The sequence below is a fragment of the Crocuta crocuta genome, unplaced genomic scaffold, assembly GCF_008692635.1.
Source record: "Crocuta crocuta isolate KB4526 unplaced genomic scaffold, BGI_CrCroc_1.0 scaffold44, whole genome shotgun sequence".
Taxonomy (NCBI): domain Eukaryota; kingdom Metazoa; phylum Chordata; class Mammalia; order Carnivora; family Hyaenidae; genus Crocuta; species Crocuta crocuta.
Window position 1 is genome coordinate 500,798 of NW_027530179.1, and position 27,241 is coordinate 528,038.

The following is a 27,241-nucleotide window of genomic DNA, read 5'->3' on the forward strand; positions in this document are numbered from 1 at the left end:
GTCTATTAAGTGCTCAATTCAAACTTAGAACATACAAATTGCCAAACAATGATAATCATTATTTTCATAATAGCATTTATCTGTATTTTTCTAAAACTTTCAGAAAGTAAGAGGCATTGAGTTTATAATTATTAAAAAAAAGTTATGAAAAATTAAACAAGTAAATACAGATCTGAAGCTATTTAAAGAAGTAATTGAAAGGCACTAGGTGGCTCAGTCGGTTAAGTATCCAACTCTTGAACTCAGGTCAGTTCTTGATCTCAGGGTCGTGAGTTCAAGCCCAGTATTGGAAGCCTACTTAAGAATAAAAAAGAAAAGAAAACAAAAGTAATTGAAAAGCTTTGGTCCAAGTTAGTGAGTATAGATAGAGAAATATACCTCTTAGCAACATTGTAGTAACTAAACAAGTAAATGCATCTTAGAATGTTTATTCTTAGAAGCAAGGATGGAGTTAGGAATGGGTGGAACAGGGCAATTGTTTTTCATTACATTCCCACATGTTACTTATTTGATTTGATTTTTATTAAAAATTTAAAAATCCTCTAAAATTTTAATAAAAAAGTGATATGGTGGGCTTCCTTCTTTTCCACAAAACCTCATTTTGCTGTAAATTTGAGTGCTGTAATTACAAAGTTGTAGGTGCTCACTGATAGTTAATTGAATTGTTTCCTGTCAACAAACACTAGAAGGCACACATTCTGATATAGATTAAATGGAATGGAATGTGACAGGACCTGTATTTATTAATAAATGTAAAGTTCTAAAAAAAACACTGTACTATTCCAAGAATATATATAAATTGTATCGCTATTATTTTGGCTATTTTTTTTTTCTGTTTTTCATTGCAACAACCTATTGATATAGCATTTCTTGCCTTGCTTATTTTCTGAGTCATAAATGTTGTTGATTAAAGAAAGTCCACATTACAGATTGGAAACTTTAATGGCAATTGTACAAAAGACCTAACCTGACAGAATGTAGGAAACACTTAGGTAAGTGGATAAGAAATGCAAGAATATATGAGCGAAAAATTTTGGAGTATTTTTAATTAAATTTATTTATTTTGAGAGATGGCGAGCATGAGTGGGGGAGGGGCAGAAAGAGGAAAAGAGAGAGAATCCCAAGCAGGCTCAATGATGGCAGTATGGAGCCTGACTTGGGGCTGGAACCCACCCTATGAACCGTGAGAGCATGACTTGAGCCAAAATCAGGAGTTGGATGCTTAACCTACTGAGTCACCCGGGCACCCCAAGAAAAATTATTATTATTATTTTTAATGTTTTATTTATTTTTGAGAGAGACAGTGTGAGCAGAGGAGGGTCAGAGAGAGAAGGAGACACAGAATCTGAAGCAGGCTCCAGGCTCTGAGCTGTCAGCACAGAGCCCAACGCGGGGCTCAAACCAACAAACCATGAGATCATGACCTGAGCCGAAGTTGGTCGCTTAAACTACTGAGCCACCCAGGTGCCTCAGTATTTTAATACAATTGTATGCAAATAATATACTAGCATACAAAAACTCCAATCACATTATTCTGGTTCACACATTCTGATATAGTAAAAGGAAGACTGGCTTGGGCATTGACAAACTAGTTATGCATCTTCCTTGGTTAAGAGACCATAGGCAAGTGAATTGAACCCTTTCCACAAAATGTAGAAAAATCTGTAAAATTTGGGGCGCCTGGGTGGCTTAGTTGGTTAAGCATCGGACTTCTGCTCAGGTCATGATCTCACGGTTTGTGAGACCTCTCTGCTGTCAGTGCAGAGCCCAGTTCAGATCCTCTATCTGTCTCCCTCTCTGTCAGTCCCTACCCTGCTCATGGTTTCTCTCTCAAAAATAAATAAACATTTAAAAATTTATTAAACTTAGATAATGTCCATGCAGGAGGAATTTTAGTAAGAATTATATGGGTAATGTGTATGAAGCAGGAACACAAAATTTGATAAACAGTAAACATTTCACAAATTTGAGCTTTAGTAACTAGTTTATGTCTTCAAAACTCTGCTTGGAATTGAAAACCTCTCCAAGAAACTAAAAATTCTTAAAAGTAATTAACAAACATGTTTGTATATAAACATATACAACTATTGAATATATAGACAAGCTTTGTTTTAATCATTCATGTATTATTTATCAAATATTTGATCAAATTATTTATAAAATATTTGATATATTGACTTACATTTTCATGTACATACACACGTGCATATACATGCACACACGCGCACGTGCACACACACACACACACCTTTTCCCATTGCAGCTATGGAGTATCTATCTAGAAGGCAATAGCAAAACAATAAAATTTTTGAGTATTTATCATCTGCCATGTACTGTCCTAAATTTTCTTTATTTTTTTTTAATGTTTTTATTTATTTCTGAGAAAGAGACAGGATGAGCAAGGGAGGGCCAGAGAGAGGGAGATACAGAATCTGAAACAGGCTCCAGGCTCTGAGCTAGCTGTCAGCACAGAGCCCAACGTGGGGTTCAAACCCATGAACTGTGAGAGAAATGTATATATGTAGATTCAAAAGATATATAGATGTAAGCAAATATATAACATGTATGTATATATACACATATGCATGTATAAAATATACACATACACAGGTACATTTGCATTCACACATGTACACACATAAATGAATTACAATGCAGTCTTTGGAAATTTTCACAAGCTCATGCCACAAGAGGAAGAGGAAGATAAATTGAGAGCCGAATCTAAGATGAGAAAGGACTCTGTAATACTTAATTCCATTTATTTTTTTAATTTCTGCTTTTATATCTTCAAATGTGGCTGTATTTCTCCAGTCTTATATAAAAGCCATCAATACTGTTCACAGATACACAGTTTTTCTTTCCTTAAGAGCTCATAGTCAGAGTGTAGTTCCCCTCTTTCTTAAAGTTAGGCACAACTATGTGATTTGTTTTGGCCAACAAATGTGTGTAGAATTGCTTTAACCAAGTTGTCTTCCATCTGCTTGAAGTAGTCCCCCTAACTCCTTAACAGTGAATGTAGGGTCGTTGAAAGTGGAATGAACTCAGTATACTCAATACATGGATATATGGAAAACTAGAGGGACCAAAGCAAACAAAGGAGCAGTGTAAGATAATAAGATCAGAGAGTAAGAGGTAAGGTAGGCAGGATCCAAATTATTTGGTTTTTGCTGGCTCTAGGATTACATTAGGAATATATTCTGAGTGTGTTGGAAGTATTTCAGGATTTGTAAGCAGACAGTCAATATGTTCTGCTTGATACATTATAAATATTAGTCTGTGAAGATTGAATTATAAGAGAAAGTGTGGAAACTGAGACTTGTGGTTGAAGGTTATTGTATTAATCCAATCAAGAGATAATGGTGGCTTAAACTATAGTTTTAGCAGTGGAGTTGATTAGAAGGAATGAGATTTGAAATATTTGTTGGTGTTAGAGTAGACAGGACTCATTGGTGAAATGTATATAGCTGTATCAGAAAAAAAAAGACATCTAGGGTTTGCCCTGAATAATTTGCTTTTAAGGAGGAGGCTTTTGGGGACCAGACCACTATTGTTTTGATCAGGTTATTTGAGATATTTACTAAATATTTAAGAGACATTGTTGAGGCATTTGGGCCTGGATCTCAGGAGAATTTCCAAGCATGGGCATGAAAATGTTCATTTTCATCATGCCAGTAGAACTAGATAAGCTCTGTTAGGGAGAAAATGTAGATAAGGGTGAGAAGAAAAAGACAACAAAAATGTAAAACATAGATCTAGAAGGAATAGGCTGTCATCAAATATCATTGATAGTAACACAAAGTGTTTGGCTTTCGGCTAGGATCAAAGTTTTAAAGTAGACCCTTAAATACTTATGTAGAATCTTATTAATGCTTTCTAGATCTTTTTAATCATGTCTTATAATACCCCATGTCCATATATATATATATATATACATATATGTATATATATATGTATACATATATATATATTTAAATTTTTTTCAAGAGAGAAAGTGTGAATGGGGGAGGGACAGAGGGAGAGAAAGAGAGATCTCAAGCAGTCCCCACACTTGGCTCAGGCCTAACATAGGGCTCAGTCCCATAACTGTGAGATCATGACCTGAGCCACATTCAAGAGTCTGACACTTAACCAACTGCACCACCAAGGTGCCCCTGTTTCTGTCTTTTAAGTAGAAGAAACTTGAGGAGGACATGAAAATGTTGCTCACCTCCTTTGAGCACTTGTTTTTCCATTTCACTGCTAGACCAAACCTGGGGAGAGTTTTGAGGATATGGCCAATAAACTGTGCATACTTGCAACACTCTCCACATGACACAGAGCAGCTAAACAAACAAACAAACAAACAAACAAATAAAATTGAAGCATTGTATAGGATGAACCACAGACATTTTAGTATAAAATAGATTTTGTGCTGTGTTAACATCCTCCCTCAGCCTTGCCAACAAAGTCAAAGTATCTTGATAGGACATATTCTATAGGGAAATCCAAATTAGAAGCTTGATAGGAAAAGAAGGAAAACATGAAAAAATGAAATGGGTTCTAGAGTCAGACTTTCCATTCTTCTTATTTTCTACTCAGACATAATCCTCCACTAATGGAAACATCAAAACTAAAAACTTAAAGAAAAAGACAAAAGCATAGGCCTCCTTAAAACAAAACAAAACAAAGAAACCGTTACACACCAAAGTATAAGACAAATAATCATAAAACATGGACAAAGTATAGGAATCGATAATTGACATTAGAGATATAAATGGCCTAAAAACATGTGAAATGTTCTTAATATCACTAACAGCCGATAAATGCCAAGTAAAATAACACAATTCTATTGTTATCACTTGTGCTAAGATTTACTTGGTAGCGGAAGAACATGGAAAGAATAGGGACGTAAGCAAGATGAAAAATTTTTCTTTGCTCTGAAAAGACCAGAAGTATACAGTCTAGGACTGGTAGAATGATTTTACTCAATGAGGACATCTCAAGCTCTAGCCCATTCCAGCACAACATGTTTCCAATTACCAGGAAATAGCTCCCTCAGAACTGGAAGCAGTGGTTTGTACATATCTACACTCCCAACAGTAGGGTACTAGAAGGAGGAAAAATGACATACACGTTAGCTATTATATAAAGAACATTCCCAGGACTGCCACAGAATTGCCGTGCTAACATCCATTCCCTGGAACTTTGTCAGGTGGCTGACTCTAGCTCCACAGGAAGCTGAGAAATGTAATGTTTAATACAGAAATCCATTTTCTTGACTAAAATTCTATTACTGTTGAAGGGGAGGAAAATAGAAGAAACTTCTGGTAACAATTGATAGTCATGCCTCTTACTCATGGTGTGACAATCACATTTTCAGATGGAAAGGAAATTAATATGGCTTTCATAAAGACCAGAGGCTGTAGCTAACAAAAATAATAATTAGATATTTTCCCAAGATTTCCAAATTCCAATTTCATTCTAAAAATGATATGTTACTTGGGCAATGTTCCTAAGAACACTGTTGGTATACCTGAAAATTGGAAACAATGTAAATTCCTAGCAATAGATGGGGAGCCTGGGTGGCTTAGTCGGTTAAGCGTCCGACTTTCGCTTAGGTCATGATCTCGCGTTTCGTGGGTTCGAGCCCCGCGTCGGGCTCTGCGCTGACTGCCAGCTCAGAGCCTGGAGACTGTTTCAGTCTGTGACTCCCTCTCTCTCTGACCCTCCCCTGCTCAAGCTGTCTCTCTCTCTCTCTCCTAGATATAAATAAAAAAACATTAAAAAAAAAGAATAAAAATAAATTCCTAGCAATAGAAGCATGGCGAAATACCTATTGTGTCATTTTAAATATTTATTTATTTTTGAGAGACAGAGCACAAGTAAGGGAGGAGTAGAGAGAGAGGGAGATGGAGAATTCGAAGCAGGCTCTGTACTGTCACAGAACCTGCCATGAGGCTCAAACCCACAAACCGTGAGATCGTGACCTAAGCCAAAGTTGGATGTTTAACCGACTGAGCCACCCAGTTGCCCCAGACTATTGCTTTTTAAAAAATATTTTAACTAACAATACTTTATAAACATAAGCTAGAATTATATGTGATAAGAATTGATATGTATAACATATTAAGTAAAAATGAAAATCTGTATAACATTACATATCATAATTTGTACTAATAATTATATTGTGGTTAAGTAAAATATTCTTCTGTCTTGTGTCAAATTTATAATTCCAGTATGTAATTCATATATTTGGTATGAAGATTAAATTAGTTAATGCATGTACTACTTTCATAGTGATGTCTGAGACATAGTAATTGCTATTTTTATCTCTCATTATTATTTTACCCCATCCTACTTCAATTATATGGACTTCTTTCTGTCTTAAAGTTCTAGGGAGCAAATAGTTATTTTGGAATTAAGTATAAACTAATAATGTAAGGTTAGAATATTCCTTATTGGAATTGGAATATTCCAAAATTGGAATATTCCAAAATATGTTGATATTTTGACCTCTTCTCAAAAATCATGAATGTTCCTAATGGCATCTGGAATGGTTAGAGTTTTCCAGAAGATTTTCAACTTACTTTGCCCAATCCATCAGAGGCAATACCGTTTATGGCAGCTCTAGCTTTACAAAGTGTATTTCTTCAATAAATAAGACTTGAAAGTTTAAATTAGTCCTTGATCCATGGGATGCAAAGTGGACGTTGTGTTAGCAGGCATGAGAACAATTTTAATCTTGTACATCTCCATCAGAACTCTTGAGTGTATTTTCAATGGGCAGTAATATTTTGAAAAGAATCTTTTTTTGAGGGGAGAGTGGTAGGTCTCAACAGTGGGCTTAAAATAGTCAGTAAACCATGTTGAAAACAGATGTGCTGCCATTCAGGCTTTGTTGTTCCCTTGATAAAGCACAGGCAGAATAGATTTAACATCGTTCTTTTTTTTTTTTTAATAGTTTATTGTCAAGTTGGTTTCCATATAACACCCATTGCTCATCCCCAGATTTAACATCATTTTAAGACCCTAGGATTTTCATAGAGGCAAATGAGCATTGGCTTCAGCTTAAGGTCTTCAGTTGTATTAGCCCTAATAAGAGAGTCACGCTGTCATTTGAAGCTTTGAGGCTGAACACCAACTTCTCTAGCTGTGAAGTTCCTGGATGGCAGCTTCTTCCAATAGAAGACTGTTTCAATAGCGTGCAAATCTAATGTTTAGTTTAGCCACACTCATTAATTCTCTTAGCCAGATCTTCTGGATAAGTTGCTGCAGCTTCTACCTCAGCACTTGCTGCTTTGCCTTGCACCCTTGAGTTAAGAAGATAACTTCTTTCCTTAAGCCTCACGAACCAAACTCTGCTAGCTTCAGACATCTGCAGCTTCCTCACTTCTCTCAGCCTTCATAGAATTGAAGACAATTAGGTTCTTGCTCTGGATTAGGTTTTGGCTTATGGGAATGTTGTGGCTAATATGCTCTTCTATTCAGACTGCTGAAGTTTTCCCTGAATTAGCAATAAAGTTATTTCACTGTCTTATCATCCATGTGTACACAAAGCAGCACTTTTAGTTTCCTTCAAGAACTTGTCTGTTGCCTTCACAACTCAGCTAACTGATACAAAAAGTCTACGTGTTGGCCTCTCTGGACTTTTTTTTTTTTTTAATATTTATTTTTGAGAAGGAGAGCGAAAAGTGCACACATGAGCACACATGAGCTGAGAAGGGAGAGAGAGAGAGAGAGACAGAGAGAGAGGGAGAGAGAGAGAGGGGAAACACAGAATCTGAAGCAGCCTCCAGGCTCTGAGCTGTCAGCACAGAGCCCACACAGGTCTTGAGTTCATGAACCACGAGATTATGACCCGAGCTGGAGTTGAATGCTCAATTCACTGAGGCACCAAGGCTCCCCTGGCTTCTCAGGACTTTTGATATACTTTCTTCACTAAGCCTAATCATCTCTAGCTTTATATTTAAAATAAAAGGTGTGCTAGGGTGCCTGGGTGGCTCATTTGGTTGAGTATCTTACTCTTGATTTCAGCTCAGGTCATGTTCCTAAGGTTATGGTATCAAGCCCTGTGTCAGACTCCAGGTAGCATGGAGCCTGCTTGAGACTCTCTTTCTCTCTCTCCCCCCCCCCCATCCTGCTCCTTTTCCATGCTCATGCATTCTCTCTCTAAAATAATTTTTTTAAAAAATATAAGAAAAATAAAATGAGAGATGTACAATTCTTTATTCTACTTGTTGCAACTTAGAGGCCATTACAGGGTTATTCATTGACATAACTTCAATATTGTTGTATCTCAGTGAATAGGGAGGCCTGAGGAGAGAGAGAGATGAGGACATGCCATGTCAGTGGAACAGTCAGAGCACACACAACATTTATGGATTAAGTTTGCCATCTTACGTGGGTGGGATTCGTGGTGCCCTAAAACAGTTACAATAGTAACATCAAAGAATACTGTCACAGATCAACATAATAGAGTAATAATGAAAACATATGAAATGTTCCAAGAATTATTGAAATGTGACACAGACATTAAGTAAGAAAATGATGTTGGTAAAAACGCACCTATAGACTTATCCAACAACAGGTTATCACATAACTTAAATTTGTAAAAAAAAAAAAAAATCTACAAAGCACAATGAAGAAGAAATAAGTTATGACTTTATGCCACAAAGGGAACATAAAATAGTATTCTTTATGATATTTGGTACACAGAAAAACATGAGGCGCCTGAGTGGCTCAGTCAGTTGAGCGTCTGACTTCGGCTCAGGTCATGATCTCACGGTTCATGGGTTGGAGCACCACGTTGGGCTCTATGCTGACAGCCAGCTCAGAGCCTGGAGCCTGTTTCAGATTCTGTGTCCCCTTCTGTCTCTGCCCCTTCCCTGCTCACACTCTCTCTCTCTCTCTCTCAGAAATAAATAAAGCATTAAAAAAATACACAGAGAAACATATTCCTAGGGAGACTTAAGTCCTTACATATATAGTAAACAACAGTCATTTCAAATATCAAATTCTGTGTATATGACATTCACAAGATAACTAAATAATAGTCCAGGAAGCCTCCTACTTTACTAGGAGTATTGTAATAGTAAACTAAAGCATCATCTTCACTTAGCAATAACTACTTGTGACAGAGCTTGTAGCTTTTAATATAGTAAATCCCTGATAGAATAAAATTTAAAGCTATAACCATTTATTTAGCTCTCCTCTCTTGCTTTCTCTATGAGGCAACATTATCAGCCAACATAAAGTGATATCCCAAGAGACAAAAAAAAAAAACAAAAACGGTGGGCTAAGGAATGGAGAAATTATAGGCTTTTACATCTGCTAATATAATCAAGAAGTAATGTGTATCTCAGATGTTAATAAAACTTCATTTGCAAATAGAATTAGCTTTAACCCTTTTTTCCCCCATGATTTCACACTCCAGCTAAAGCAGCCTGTAGGTAAAGTAATAGACCATTTGAACATTTTTATCGTTTTCATCTGGAGGTTCCAGTATGCATTCCCTTATAGGAAAGTACAACTTAAAGATTCCCTATAACAGATAAGTGTATTGGAACTTTAAAAACTCAAGCTATAATTTATGTATAATACAATACACACATTTTAAGTGGTCTATGAAATTTGACAATTACAAGTGCCCTTGTAAAAATCCCCATAAAAGAATAAAGAACATTTCTATCCTACCAGGGAGTCCCTGATATTTATTTCCAGTCAATATCCTGTACCCCAGAAGCAAACTTCAGATTTTCATGTTTTTGAAATTAGCATAAATGGAATTATCCTACAGGTAACATTATCTGGATTGTTTCCCTCAATGTCATGCTTTTAAGATCTTTCATGTTTTTTTCATGTATCAGTAATCAATTTTTTTATTATTTTGTAAGATTACATATAAGGTACAGTTAGTAAGATACCATATATTTTTATATCTATTCATCTGCTGATGGATTTATTTTCTAGTTTAGGGCTATTATGATAAGGTCGCTATGAACATTATTGTGCATGTTATTTCTCTGGGGTAAATATTTAGAAGTGAATTACCAGGGGATAGTGTAGCTGTATGTTTAATTTTCTTAAGAAAATGGTAAAGTTTCCAAACAAACCTTTTTAAATTGTCAGGATAAAAGAGTAAATTACAATTAGCCAATACCCTCCTCAACATCTAGTATTTTGGAGTATTTTGATATTATTTGGGGGGTATTTTATTCACTCTGGTAGTTGTGAATTGTGTCCCATGTGGCTTTTATTTTTATTTCTTTGATGATTAATGATGTTGAACGCCTTTCATTTGCTTATTGACCATTTATCTATCTTCTCTTGAGAACTGTTCATGTCTTAACCCTGTTTTCCTTTATAATGCATCTCATTATATTTACTATTAAGTTGTAAAGTATTTTATATTCTTTTTTTAAAAAAAATTTTAAATGTTTTATTTATTTCTGAGAGATAGAGAGACAGCGTGAGCAGGGGAGGGTCAGAGAGAGGAGACACAGAAGCTGAAACAGGCTTCAGGCTCTGAGCTATCAGCACAGAGCCCAACGTGGGGCTTCAAACCCACGAACCGTGAGATCATGAGCTGAGCCGAAGTCGGACGCTCAGCTGACTGAGCCACCCAGGTGCCTCAAGTATTTTATATTTTTGATCAACATACTTGAAATTTTTTATGTTCCAAATATAATTTATTTACAAAAACATGTTGCAGACTGAATTTAGCCCATAATTTGAGTTTGCCAACCCTTAGCAGAATATAATAATGATCAAATAGCTTCTGAAACATTCACTCCCCAAAATACTTCTAGATATTCTTCAAGCCTTTGTCCATGAATTCTGCAGTTAGAATTATCTTTTTGTTCCCCTCAGTTGCTTGTCCATTTCATCTGTCTGTGCTTAGCTCACAGTCACCATACTTAGGCTCATGAACCAGTAAATATTATGTCTTTCTCTATTTGAGTGTTCTTTGGGTTGAGTTTTCTATACACTCTAACAAATAATTTTCCAGTTTGTAGTTTGTTCCTTGGCCGATAAAATCAGTGAAAATCTACTGGTCGATAAAATCAGTGAAAATCTACTAACAGATTAATGAGTCAGATTTTTTAATACTGTGCCTGAGGATAATAGTTTACTTTAATTCAATCCTCTGCCTTAATTATTGGGTTTGGTACTACAAAGTTGACCACTTTTGGAAATATGCTATTAAAGTTAAATCTGAGAACTAACATAATAAAGTCAATAAGAGTACTAACTAGGGAGTCAGACATCCTGATTAAATCTAGGCTCTACTATTTACTAGTCTTGTGACCTTGGGCTAATTCCTTAAACTCTCTGTGCCTATGCTTGACATAGTCTTAATTATCATACATGCATATGATATGTTTGTAGTTCACTAAAATTCACTTTCATAACTTTTTAAAAAATAATTTTTAATTTACATTTCTATAGACCCATTTCTATTTTATTTATTTCTTTTCTTTAACAATACCTGTTTTGATATATTCTTTAGTAAAATTTGGCTACCCTCCAAGGTCACAATGATAATTTCCTATTTTCTTCTAAAAACTATAATTTTTACTTTGAAATTGAAGTTTATCATCCATCTCAAAATAACTTTTATATATGGAGTGAAATAGAATTATTATTTTTCATTTAGATATTTAGTTACTCTACCATCTCTACTTAAAACACCATTAACTTTCACAAGTAAACTTTGTATAAAATATATTGAATCAAAACTTTTGGGTTCCGGTTCTGCATATAAGGAATTTGGAAGTTGTCACCCCATGCTGACAAGAAGTGAAAAGCTTAACAGACAAAAAATTAACAACTAAGATAAACATTAGTTTCAAGAGAACTGACCCCTCCACAGTGTTTAAGTTTCTAATACATGGACATGACATGTTTCTGCCTTTATTTGTCATTTATGTTTGGTAGGTATATTTCACATCTTTAAATGGATACATTCCTAGGTATTTTTGAAGCTTTTGTACAAATTTACAATTGCCATCATATGGAAATGTTATTATCTTGTATATTGACTCTGTAACCTGCAGTATTGCTAAATGTATATGTTCATTTCAATACTTTGTCATTTTTAATGTATGCAATTATATCCTCCAAACTGAAATCATTTTTACTTGTTTTTTTACTTGTATTTTAATCTTTTACTTGTTTTTCTAATCTTCATACTTTTTATTTGTTTTACTTACTGCAGTGTCTAGAATTTTATGTGAAATGTGGAAAATAAGTGGTAGAAGTAGATATGTGTGTCTTGTTTCTAATTCTAGAAAAAGAGATTTGACATTTCTCTATTATGATTATTAGCTTTAGGTTTTCCAGATGTCCTTTATTATATAAAAAAGTATTTCCAATCCTAGTGGTCTGAGAACCTTTCTTTTTAATTGTGAAGGGTCACTGAATTGTATCACTGATTTTATAAGTATTCTGCTATTTACTTTATCTGCTTGGTTACCATAAGATTTTAGTCCTTTATTCTTTTGATGTGGCAAATTATATTATTTTTGAATTCTAAATAAACATCACATTTTGGGGAATAAGTTGGTAATATGTTAAAGAATTTTGTGTTTATACATGTAAAATATTAGAATATTCCATATTAGCTTATATATCCTAATTATAGCTTCAAATGGTAAAGTAAAATAGAAGTATCAGTCTGATATTATAAAAAGTTCTTTGAGAAATAACTTCTTTGTTCTCTCTTTTCTGAAAGAGTTTAGGCAATAATGATGCTAGTTCTTTCTTGTAGGTTTGACAGGAATCAAATTCATAGTTTTTTTTCAGCTTTATTTAAATATAATTGTCAAACGTGTAAGATATTTAAAGTGTACATTGGGGTGAGGATGATGGATGGATAGATAGGTAGATATGATTATATATATACATATTACACACATACACATATAGATACATATTATATACATACATATATACATCTATACACACACACACACATATAGAAAGAATCCTCACTATCCAGTTAGCTAACATATCCATCATCTCACATATTTATCTTTTGTGCATGTGTTTGTGTGTTTGTGTGCATGAAATCCTAAAGTCATCTGGGCCTAAAGTTAGATACAAATGGCTTTTGAATTATGTATCAATTTTTTAAATAGCTATAAGGTTATTTTTTGTTCATTCTATTATCAGTTTTTTAAGTTGTGTTTCTCAGGGAATTCATTCATTTTCATTGTTAAATTTATTTGTATAAGGTATCTCATAGTTTTTCTTACTCTCTTTTAACTCTTTGTGGGATCTGAGTGATAATCCCATTTCAACTAATATTGATGAGTTGAAATTTCTTTCCTTTTTTGATCATATTTGCTTGAGTTTATATATGTTTAGTGTTCTCAGTCATGTTTTGACTCGTGTTTTTTAATTATTTGTCATATTGTATTTAATGTTTTACACTTACAGGTTTTTTTACTTTCTGCTTTAAATTTAATTTTCAGTTTCTAAATATAAATTGTTCACAGCTCATATCATTGTTAATAACAGCTTCTTTCTGATATAGTCATTTAAAAGTCTTCTTAAAAATTTTTAAAGTTTATTTATTTATTTTGAGAAAGAGAGAGAGCAAGGGAGGGAGAGCCAGCACACAACGAATGAGGTAGGAGCAGAGAGAAAGAGAGCTCCAAGCAGTCTCCTCACTGTCAGTGCAGAGTCCTACCTGGGGCTCGAACTCGCAAACTGTAAGATCATGACCTGAGGTGAGATCAGTAGTCAGATGCTTAACTGACTGAGCCACCCAGGCACCCCAGAAACTTTTTTTTAAAGCTAGCTGATTAACTCTGCTTTGGTGTATAGTATTGTTATGGTCATTTAACTAATTTAATTTCTCTTTTTATTTTTCTCAATGTTCTTCATGTATATTAGGTGCATACACATTTAAGACTGTGATGTATTAATAAATTAGACTTCTACCATTATTAAAAACTCCTGGTTTAACAGACACATTTGTCACATTTTACATAATATTTGAATATAGAATCAAACTTCAAACTTTATTAATAGCTGTTTTTATTTATCTTTCTTTGAAATGAAAAATACCCATTTTTTTTTAAAAAGGCCAACTTAGAACTATTTAGAATGATGACATTTTATACGACAATATTGTCATATTCGTATTCATATTGTCTTCTCATAATATTTGACTCATAAAGCATAACAGTTTCGTACAAACTTCATGAATTATTCATTCTTTATGTCTAAGAAGTAAGTTAGAAGATGGTGTAAAATATGTATGCCATCATGGGTGCAATATAATGTTTTCTTATCATCTCTCAAATGGCTGTTTGATCAACATCTCATGTTGGTGATATATTATTTAACATATGTCAGTAAGAAAGCAAATTTAATGGGGACTTTGAAAGAGTTGAATAAATGATTCGCAAAATGTTGCCAAGCTTTGAACCTCTCTTGTTTTGTGGCCTTGATTGTTAATTGGCTCTTCTGAGGTAAGGGAAGGAGAGTAGCAGGGAAAATGAAATAGAAAACTTGTGAAACTCTACATTCAAGAGGCGTTCATTTTTGTAGTTGGAATTCCAATGTTGTACAGAAGTTCATTGGACAGTGTTAGCAAAAGACCTCAGGAACTCAAACTAGGATCACATCAGTAAAAACAAGAAAAATTAGAGTAAATGGAAAGGTAGTGTGAATGTGGAATAATCAGGCTTGGCAGATGGTTGAATTGTAGAGGAGAAAAAAGAAATAATTAAAATGATCCCAATTTAGAACTAGATTACTAGAAGAATTATAAGGGAATGAGAAAAGCTTGTGTTTTCGAAGAGATGAATTCAGTTTTCACATGTAGTCATTCCATTAGAAAACCCATGTGAGAATATTCACTTGGGTCTATATTTGTGTTGAAATGATTACAAGTTACGTTTTTGATTTTAGGTTTATTTTGTCTATGATCTTATTCATAGATTTTTTTGAGTTGGAGATGATATGAATAAAATGATAAGCTTTGGGGCACCTAAGTGGCTCGATTGGTTAAGGATTTACTCTTGTTTTCTCCTCAGGTTATGATTTAATAGTCATGGGATCCAGCTCTGCATCAGGCTCTGCATTGGGCATGGAACCTGCTTAAGATTCTCTCTCCCTCTCCCTTTGACCCTCTGGTGCTTGTGTGCTCGCTCACTCTCTTTCCCTCCCTCTCTCTCTCTCTCTCTCTTTCTCAATCTCTCAAAAAAAGTTTAAAAATTCTGTAAAATATGGGGAAAATACTCTCAAAAATAAGCAGTCAAGGTTCAGAATATTGTAAAAATAAATACAAAATCCAGCAATTCTGACCATTCTTTAACCTGAGACTTATATTGTTTTTATTTTGGTTGTTCACCAGTTTTTAGGCCTTAGCAATCCAGATTATTTGTTTTCATCCCTTGTCAGGATTCCTGAAATTTCTGGAAAACATTAGAGAATTGAGATTTTTGGGGTGAAATAAATTGGGGTGAAATCAAGATTCTTCTAGACTCTCCACAGGTATATTATTAGTGATTCCATCGCACCTGTTAAACCCCTTATTCTGTCGCAGGTGGTAATTTTGAATTTTTTAGGTTTAAGAATATTTTAATGAAGGACTGTGGGTCAATTTATGTAAGTGATGGAAGATTACTGTGTTTTTGTGTAGATGTGTAAGCTTTATTTTTGTTATCTGTGGTTACCACTCATGGAATGGACAACAGTTGGAAATGGTTGGAGATTATACCATGGTAACAAATAATGTGAAACCTAGGGATCCAAGTATTAAAGGATGAGAATAAGTAAATAAGAGTATCTAAGTTATCCTTTATTGAGTGACCTCTCTGAGTTAGGCACTGTCCTTATTTTTATTTGCCTATTTTACTTAATTCTAGCAACAGCCAATGTAATATAGCCAGAAAATCCTATTTACATACCATTCGCACACACATACAAAATTATCATGGCTCTTCTTTCCTCACCTCTATTATATATAATTTCTTATCTTATGGTGTCTCTCTGACTTGCAGCTTATTCGCAGCTTCCAGCCTTGGCAGGGGGAAGAGGAGAGGGACTCATTCAACACACTGTCCATCTTTCACATGCCAGTTTTTAATCATCATCTCCATGTTAACCTCTCCTCCAGCCTGTAACCAGCTTTCAGTCTACTGTAGCCATCTGGGAGGATACTAAGGCAGCCTTGTTTTTTATACTTCTTTCTTCCAAATTATTGACCTCTTGTGATACTATTTTCTGCTAAATTTCCTTGCAAAGTTTGGTTGGGTACCTTTGACCAGATTTTCCATGAAAAAAATTTCCTTGAATTCCATATTATTCTGGTATCTCTCTTTTCCTTGTAAACCCTCATGATACTTTATGTATGGCTTCCTTTTTCTCCTCTAGTCCCTGACAATAGTCCTGCCTATGAACCTTTTTTATTTTTGACATTCCATGTTTTAAACTCATAATGATCGCTTCATCTTAATTAATGTATCTTACAGTGGCATCTATTATGACTCCTTTGATGAATTATAGGTTATTTTGAGACCTAGTGTTCATCTCAATTCTGGTCTCAGAATTCCTACTTCCTGCAAGTCAACTTAACTTGGAATTAGCCATCAGTTTAATAAATAAAGGCTAGACAGGGATTTCCACGTTTATTATTCAAAATAAATTTACTTAATTCATAAAGATGAACTGTCATTTCTCCATATGTCTCTTCACCTACTCTGTGCCCGCTTATACTGTACATTTGTACATGGAAAGAAGTGTACTTTGTGTTAATTGTGTGCTCTCCAAAATATATCACAGTGATCTATGTAGAACGTAGGCAGTAAATGGACATTAATTGAATGAACAAAGGAGTGTGTAAATTAATGTCACTTATAAATAATTATCACTTATGTTTTCTGTGCAACAATCAAAATATTTGCTCATTTGTCAGGGCATTGTGAATGCTATAAGAACTCAGACCACATCCTAGGGAACTAAAGCAAAATAAATATTTCTTTATCTAAAGGAAAATAGCTATATTTGGTGGATTTCATAATGAATTTCCCATCTCTCATAGGCTTCAAGCTCTTTTCATTATATAAGTTTGTGTGTCATTATTTTGGGAGAAAACTTCATTAAATTATTAACTAACTTCAATAAACCCAGTGGCGTGTTCCTGTGACTAACATGTAGTTAATTCCACATTGGAAGAGTCAACAACATTTTTGTTAGATGCATCACGACAGATGTGTCTGAGTTATTACATATTTCATGAGAAAATGGCAATTACAAAATTTCATATTTATTCTATTGCTAATATATCTTAATTCAAGAAAGTCTTGCTCTATTAGTTCAGTTGCTCTAATTCAGTGATTCAGCTCATTTCTTTCATGTCATAGAAATGAATCTGGGCTTATTCTAAGTATTTTCCTATTATGGTTGATATTTTGCTGTATATGAAATAATAACAGAGCTTACATGCTTAGTGGGATTTTATATCAAGAAATTAACAAAAAATCCTAATTTGTGTATAACATTCATTACATTTTATACTAACAATTACCCTAGCATGCATAAACATGACTACTTTAAAAATATCAACCTAATAAGCACAGTAAGAAATAAAAATGAAATGTATGTCTTATAAAGAAAATCTATCCCAGAGCACACTGATGATAAAATAAAAATTTAATGGATCAAAATATAAACATTTTTCATCTCTTTTTGACAGAGAGGTCTTCTGGAATTTCAAAACAAAACTCCCTTGATAGCTAATTAGTAGTTAATTGCTAATTTTCTACTGCTGTGTAACAAACTACCAAAAACTTAATGGGTTAAAACACTACCCATTTATTACCTAACAGTTTCTGTAGATCAGAAGTCAGGACACAATGTGATTGGGTTCTCTCTTCAGGGTCTCCAGAGTCTGAAATCAAGGGGCTAAACAGGAGTTCAATCTTAACGGAAGCTTCCAAGTTCATGGATTATTGCCAGCATTGAAGCTTATATGTAAAGGACTTGATCAGTCCTTTCTTGCTGTCAACTGGAGGCCATTATCAACTCCTAAAGATTGCCTACCATTCTCCAAAACATGGCAGTTTGTAGACCTCTGCCATCTGTGAACTCTGCATTCACTTTTAAAAGGGCTTACCTGATTAAGTTAGACCCACCCATTCTCAAGGAGGGAAAACTATATAAGGTATACACATCAGGAATGAGAATCTTGAGGGCCGTCTTCACTTCTGCATACCAAACTGAGTCTAGAAAAAGAGAGGTTCTCACTCCCTGTCCAAGGGTTTTCATATATCAAGAATGACACATTCACCCAATTCAGACCAGTGTACATCTAGGTTTCATGCAGAAGAGAAGCCAGAATTTAAGAGATAAGCAGAGAATCATTTGGAAAGATTTAACTTTATTTGAAATTAAACAGCTATGTATCAATTCAGATGCCTTTTGCAATATTTTTTAGATTCTAGTTTTTAAGAGCATAATTACAGTTCCTAAAGTTGATCTAAGATTTGTATGACTCTACATCACCTAAGATCAGTAAATATAAAAGGCATATTGGATATGATCACAACTGAGTGTCATTGTTACTCAGGTCAGGCATCACCTACCCTTTCTTCAAATACTGCTCTGATCAGACTGCAGTTCAAGTCTTTACTGTCTACTGACAAGATCAGAGAGCAGTGTTCTTAAATAGAACTTGTGGCAATAATAGATGGGGTCTCAAAACTACAGGCAGAGTGAACTGTAGAGGCTCCCAAGTATTTCCAGGAGTGTTACAAATAGACCAGAAATTCAGCTTTCTGTAGACTTTGATCAAAATCATAAACTTCATCCCTGGAGGTCAGCAATCTGGTGTCACAGGGTCATTTACAGAGTCTTAAACTCTATCAACATCTGAACTTCTGCCAAACTCTTTGGGGGGGAAATTTTTTTTTTTTCTTTTTAGAAAGAGTTCCAGACTGGAATATTCCAGAGACATATTTCTATGTAATAGTTTTTAGTTAATTATGTCATATTTGGGTAATTGTCCAGGTTATCTCTGCCTCAGATTTTTAACTAAAGATGAGGAAGCACATTTCACACTACCAACATCTATCTTGATTGTTCCCCCACACCAGAATGCCAGGTGGAAATTGAGCATTTGTTACTGCATATTATGTATCACTTTCCACTAGTACAAAGCTGCTATCTATTCCTGCAAACTGTTTGTTCTTTATGTGCTGTCTCATATAACTTTGTTACAAACACTTACTAATTTAGGGGAAAGATTCTCCTTTCTGCTATTTGCCCTGTTTTTTCTTCTCATTAAATGCCATGCATCCCTAGTACTTCATAAACTACTCAGTTGATCTAATGTCAAATGTGAGCTTCTGTTTGATGACTTACTCTTCTAGGTTCCTAACATTTTTGTGTGACTGTTTTTGGGATTCTCACTTAATTGAAGCTAGCTTCTACCAGGTAGCACTTGCCCAAAACACATTGCAAGGGAACCGCACCTCCCAACTCAGCAAAGAATATAAACTTGTGCATGTGTGGTGATAACGGTGAAGGGCATCCAAGAAACAAATCCAGATTAGAGCTTTACCGTCATTCCATAGCACTGTTTACTTAAAGTGCACCATGGTTTGTTGGAATTTATACAAAAAGGTGCATTTCCAGATTCTAGATTTAAAAAAATTCCCAAATGTTACCTTTTCATTGAGAATAATGAAAATCAATGGTAAATACAAGATTAGTCTCTGAAACATTACTTACTCTAAAAATAGTTTTTCAGTAATATAAAGTGTTTCTTAAATCTCTAAAGCAAGGCCTGGGTGTCTCTAATCCTTCTACTATTAATCAAGTTGATCAAGTTGCATTCCTAAAGAATGTAAACGAAGTGTAACTAGGATGGTTTCGGTGGCTTTGATTTTATCATAATGTGTTTTATATAATTGTTGTCTTGTTATAACCAAAGGTGATACATGGAAAAAGGAGCCAATATTTAAAGACCTGCCCACATATTTCCATTGTTTGCAATTAAGAACTGTGTTTAATATGTTTGGCATAACTAGTATAGCAGTTGATACTGTGTTTGGCTTCATGTGGTCTCAGAGACGCAAGAGAATTCTTTCCTGTCTCTCTACCTTGTTCTCTCTCTATTTGTTGCTTGGTAGTCCAAAATGGCTTTCCCAGTGCTAGCTTTCATGCTGACATTCCATACCNTGCAAGAGAATTCTTTCTTGTCTCTCTACCTTGTTCTCTATTTGTTGCTTGGTAGTCCAAAATGGCTTTCCCAGTGCTAGCTTTCATGCTGACATTCCATACCACAAAGCACATTGATGCACAAGGGTGTAACCTTCCCTCTAGGACCACTTTTCATTAGCTAGACAGAAATATCTCTGATTCCATCCTGATAACTGGCACTTAGTCACATGATCACATCCATCTCAGACATTTGGGGAATAAAGTCTTCTTTCTAGATATGATATGTTTAGATAATAAACTCTGAAATTACAGGAGTAGAATGGGGAGAAAAATGAAGTGTCTATAGCTCTTACATTCATATACCAGAGCATTACAAAGTTCATCTTCCTTGAGTGTTGTTAAAGCCAGTCCCTTAACATACATGTTCACCCACTCTGAATAAACAAAAAACAAAAACTAAACACTTTATCCAAAATAGACTATTATATAAGTAGCCTCCATAATTTTACCCACACGATTAACTTCTCTAATACCCAGAACTTTCCTTTTGGCATATTGTAATTTTACATACCCTTCTAGTCCCATTGCCTTCTATGTACCTTGTTCTGATTAATTTATAACAATCTAGCTCTATGTGGAAGACTGTGATACCCTGTGTCTCTCTCCTAGAGTTTTCACAAATTACTTTTATTAGAATAATTTATTGATGTATCACATTCCCCCACTTGATTTAGAAGGATTTTGTAGAGCATGGGGTATGCCTTACTCATTTTTATAGCTTCTACAGTACTGGGCACATCATGCAATAGCATTCTTTACACATGACAGATATTCTTTAAATATCCATTGAGTAAGTAAGTGGGTTTTTAAATAAATCAATTGGGATATACTCTTCATGTAGATGGTGGTGCTTCTAATTCTAATTCCTATCCATGTGGTACCTGATTGTTTTGGCATTTGATAACAAAAAGACATTTTCAGTAACATATTATGTGTATATATATATATATACACACACACACACACATATATATGTATTATAATACACACACACACACACACACCAATCTAAAGCCAACTGAATAAAAACATAGGAGAAAAATATATTTAACTCAGTTTCCTTGTATCAGAATTTCTTTTAAGTCCAGTTTATATATTGCTATATTTCTATCATCTATCTAAATTCTTGAAAGTCATATGGCCTTCCTTTGTCAGACTCCCTTAAGTTAAAATATAGAGTACACTGTCTTTCATAAATTATAATTATATTTTAAAGACATGCAGGATGCTTTTTTAAACCCATTTTTCACATTTTCACTGTGGTAGTGTTATCATCTAATCTCATGGAAGAAACTATGTGTGTAAAAACCTTTTACTACTTTTCTCCTCTCTTTTTTTTCTCTACACAGAAAAGGCCTGCTTCATCTGATTGGTTATATGAGGTAGGGAATCACCAGATACCAACATCTAAGGCATCCATGCTTTCCTTTGTGGGTAATGAAACTGTATGTTTCATGGGTCCACATGTCTGCCTTCTCATCTCTTCCCTCCCTAGGCAGACCTTACACATGTTGCAGAAGCCTCAGGGTTTTAGCTAATTAATCTTCTCCTGTGTGTCCTTCCTCAGTTGTAGGGGCAGAATAAGGGGAGTGGGGACGACATTTAAACAGTTTCCAAGAAATATTCTCAATCCATCTTTAACATGAACAAATCCAACACTTGGACTGTTTATTGACTCTTTGTATCTGCCTCTCTCTTAGTTCAGAGCTTAGAGGGCATAGAAGAATGAGTAATTAATTTTCCTTAAGTTTCAATAAATGAAGGCAGAAGGGAATACTGGATATTCTCCAGGCAATGAACATTTTCTGCCTTACCTACATTTTTAAAAACTTTTGAACAAAACATTACAACTCTGGTGAAAAAACAGTACCTTGACCCTTTCAGCTTTTTGAGATATAATAAATAATATTGTAGGATATTTGAAATCTAAAACATGATGATTTTATATACATACACACTGTGAAAGGATTCCCCCATTAAGTAAGTTAATTGACACATTCATCATCCTACCTATCATTCCCCCTCCCTTTTTTTGGGTGAGAACATTTAAGCTCTCTTTTAACAAATTTCAAATTCTTCTAATATGTTTTGTGCAGTTTATGCTGGAAGATATATGAAAATAAGAAACTACATTTGGCTGGTTACAAAGGTTCAAATTATAAATATATATTTAGTTTGAACCATATAAAATTATCAATATTTAACTGTTTTATTTATAAAAATAGCAACATTATGTAGTTGATTTGATAAAATTCATGTGGAAACAAGCTATCATTAAAGAGGATTATAAGGGGAATAGATTGAAATTGCTTCCATTTCAACTGGCATTAGCATATTTATATTTTGTGGTAGTAAAATTACAATTAAGAACTTTCTGCATTCAGTATGTTTAAATGGTAAATCTCTCCATCTGTACTCTGAAAATTGTTACTCTTTGGCATATAAAGTTAGGAATAATATAAATGTATAATTTTATCTAAGGTGTTTTTAGAGAACTACAGGCAAGTCATTAGTCAGTTTATTCATAACCTTTCCTCTCTCTGCAGGTATATCATGAATATTTTCTTCTCATTCCTTCTGGTATGCCAGATGTATTATAGCAATCATCAATATTTTAGGCTGAACTGGCATGGAATTAATTGAATATTTTGTTCCAATTTTGGCCCTCAGTTATATGGCAATACAATAATACTTTCAAGGCAGTAAAATATTTTTATTGGGTGTAAACATCTACACATTCAGTGATTCATCTTTGCTGGACTCAGGAAACAATGAATATTAAGCATCAATAAAAAAGGATTTATATCAAACTCTAGCTATTTATGAGTATTAAAGTTTAGGAAGCTATAAGCTACCTTTAAAAAGAAAACTTACTATAATTTAAGGTATTCAGTTAGTTTCAGTTCTAGTAATTTTAGTAACAAGTGAAGTAGACTAGATTACCTAGGAGAACCAAACTAAAAGCAAACTACATAAAAACAACAAAGAAAAAAATAAGATGAAAAAATAAAAAGGAAAAAATAAGAATAGCCTCAGCATCAACTGACTGGCTTGTGTTGGTTTCATTCTTTTTTTCTTTCTTTTTTAAAAAATATAATTTATTGTCAAGTTAGCCTACAGTGTATACTGTATGCTTTTGGCTTCAACGGAAGATTCTCCTGTTTCATCACTTACATACAACACCCAGTGCTCATCCCAAAAAGTGTCCTCCTCAATGCCCATCTTGCATTTTCCCCTCTCCCCTGTTCCATCAACCCTCAGTTTGTTCTCTGTATTTAAGAGTCTCTGATGGTTTGCCTCCCTCTCTGTTTGAAACTATTTTCCCCTTCCCTTCTCCCATGATCTTCTTTTAAGTTCCTCAAATTCCACATATGAGTGAAAACATATATGTGTCTTTCTCTGACTGACTTATTTTACTTAGGATAATACCTCCCAGTTCCCTTAGGATAATACCTCCCAGTTCCATCCATGTTGTTGCAAATGGCATGATTTTATTTTCTCATTGCCAAGTAGTATTCCATTGTATATGTAAACCACATATTCTTTATCCATTCATCAGTCAATGGACATTTGAGCTCTTTCCATTAATTGTCTATAAACATTGGGGTGCATGTGCCCCTATGAATCAGCACTCCTGTATCCTTTGGATAATTCCTAGCTGTTGCTGGGTTGTAGGGTAGTTCTATTTTTGATTTTTTGAGAAACCTCCACACTGTTTTCCAGAATGGCTGCACCAGTTAGCATCTCCACCAACAGTTCAAGAGGGTTCCTATTTCTCCACATTCTTGCCAACAGCTGTTGTTTCCTGAGTTGTTAATTTTAGCTTCTCTGACTAGTATGAGGTGGTATCTCAATGTGGTTTTGGTTTGTGTTTCCCTGATGATGGGTGACATTGAACATCTTTTCATGTGTCTGTTAGCCATCTGGATTTTTTTTTTGACATGTGACTATTCATGGCTTCTGCCCATTTCTTCACTGGATTATTATTTGGGGGGGCATGTTGAGTTTGGTAAGTTCTTTATAGATTTTGGGTACTAACCCTTTATTCATTAAGTCATTTGCAAATATCTTCTCCCATTCCATTAGTTGCCTTTTAGTTTTGTTGATTGTTTCTTTGCAGTGCAGAAGCTTTTTGTCTTGGTGAGGACCCAATGGTTCGTTTTTGCTTTTATTCCCTTGCCTTCAGAGACGTGTCAAGCAAGAAATTGCTGTGGCTGAGGTCAGAGAGGTTGTTGCCTGTTTTCTTCTCTTGGATTTTTATCATTTCCTGTNTTTCATTCTTTTTTTCTTTCTTTTTTAAAAAATATAATTTATTGTCAAGTTAGCCTACAGTGTATACTGTATGCTTTTGGCTTCAACGGAAGATTCTCCTGTTTCATCACTTACATACAACACCCAGTGCTCATCCCAAAAAGTGTCCTCCTCAATGCCCATCTTGCATTTTCCCCTCTCCCCTGTTCCATCAACCCTCAGTTTGTTCTCTGTATTTAAGAGTCTCTGATGGTTTGCCTCCCTCTCTGTTTGAAACTATTTTCCCCTTCCCTTCTCCCATGATCTTCTTTTAAGTTCCTCAAATTCCACATATGAGTGAAAACATATGATATGTGTCTTTCTCTGACTGACTTATTTTACTTAAGATAATACCTCCCAGTTCCCTTAGGATAATACCTCCCAGTTCCATCCATGTTGTTGCAAATGGCATGATTTTATTTTCTCATTGCCAAGTAGTATTCCATTGTATATGTAAACCACATATTCTTTATCCATTCATCAGTCAATGGACATTTGAGCTCTTTCCATTAATTGTCTATAAACATTGGGGTGCATGTGCCCCTATGAATCAGCACTCCTGTATCCTTTGGATAATTCCTAGCTGTTGCTGGGTTGTAGGGTAGTTCTATTTTTGATTTTTTGAGAAACCTCCACACTGTTTTCCAGAATGGCTGCACCAGTTAGCATCTCCACCAACAGTTCAAGAGGGTTCCTATTTCTCCACATTCTTGCCAACAGCTGTTGTTTCCTGAGTTGTTAATTTTAGCTTCTCTGACTAGTATGAGGTGGTATCTCAATGTGGTTTTGGTTTGTGTTTCCCTGATGATGGGTGACATTGAACATCTTTTCATGTGTCTGTTAGCCATCTGGATTTTTTTTTTGACATGTGACTATTCATGGCTTCTGCCCATTTCTTCACTGGATTATTATTTGGGGGGGCATGTTGAGTTTGGTAAGTTCTTTATAGATTTTGGGTACTAACCCTTTATTCAGTAAGTCATTTGCAAATATCTTCTCCCATTCCATTAGTTGCCTTTTAGTTTTGTTGATTGTTTCTTTGCAGTGCAGAAGCTTTTTGTCTTGGTGAGGACCCAATGGTTCGTTTTTGCTTTTATTCCCTTGCCTTCAGAGACGTGTCAAGCAAGAAATTGCTGTGGCTGAGGTCAGAGAGGTTGTTGCCTGTTTTCTTCTCTTGGATTTTTATCATTTCCTGTCTCACATTTAGGTCTTTCATCCATTTATATTTTGTTTTTGTGTATGGTGTAAGAAAATGGTCAAGGTTCATTCTTCTGCTTGTTGCTGTCCAGTTCTCCCAGCACCATTTGCTTAAGAGACTGTCTTTTTTCCATGGGATACTCTTTCCTGCTTTGTCAAAGATTTGTTGGCCATACATTTGTGGGTCCAATTCTGGGTTCTGTATTCCATTGGTCTATGTGTCTGTTTTTGTGCCAATACCATATTGTCTTGATGATTATAGCTTTGTAGTAAAGGCTAAAATCTGGGATTGTGATGCCTCCCTCTGTGGTTTTCTTTTTCAACATTATTTTGGCTATTTGGGGTCTTTTGTGGTTCCATACAAATTTTAGTATTGTTCTAACTTTGAGAAGAATGCTGGTGCAGTTTTTATTGGGATTGCGTTGAATGTGTAGATTGCTTTGGGTAATATTGAGATTTTTAACAGTGTTTATTCTTCCAGTCCATTAGCCAGCAAAACAGCAGAAAGAGAAATCATTAAATTGATCCCATTTACAATTGCACCAGGCACCATAAAAACACCTAGCAATAAACCTAACCAAAAAGATATGTATGCTGAAAACTATAGAAAATTTATGAAAGAAATTGAAGAAGAAACAAAGAAGTATTGGTTTCAGTCTTTACTAAGAAACATTAAATTATGTTCTTAATTCTACAGTAAAAATCTCTTTGTTTCAGCAATCAGCATTTAGTAAACACATAATTTTTTTTTCTCCATGTAGGACAGTTTGTTAGTTGGTAAGTATTAAAGGAATGAAAGGACTTAATCCACACTTCTAGAATCTCATGGTCCTCTTTTGAGGAGGAGCACCCAAATGGATAGGAGACACACATAATAGTTCATGCGACTATAAATCAATAGTATTTGAAAGGAACTATATTGGGATTGGGACCATAAAGAAAAATTGTGAGTACTCCAAATACAAAAGTGTGGGGGGATTAGGGGTAGGAGTTGGAAGTTGAGTCTATTCTTCCTAGTGTGGCAGAGCACTATCATAAGCCCAGAGCTTTAGCTTTGAGAAGGACACATCATATAGTGAGATGGAGATTAGGCCTNCTCTAGAATCTCATGGTCCTCTTTTGGGAAAGGAGCACCCAAATGGGTAGGAGACACACATAATAGTTCATGCGACTATAAATCAATAGTATTTGAAAGGAACTATATTGGGATTGGGACCATAAAGAAAAATTGTGAGTACTCCAAATACAAAAGTGTGGGGGGATTAGGGGTAGGAGTTGGAAGTTGAGTCTATTCTTCCTAGTGTGGCAGAGCACTATCATAAGCCCAGAGCTTTAGCTTTGAGAAGGACACATCATATAGTGAGATGGAGATTAGGCCTATAGGTCAGATGAACATGAAATACTGGTCTCAGGGTCACACTCTCACCAAACCTAAAGAAGAAATTACATAGACTCAAAAGTATTTCTAGTCCTCATGGCACCAAGCTTCTCATAAATGTTTCACGATGTGGAATCACCAGGGAAGTCGAGTAAAATT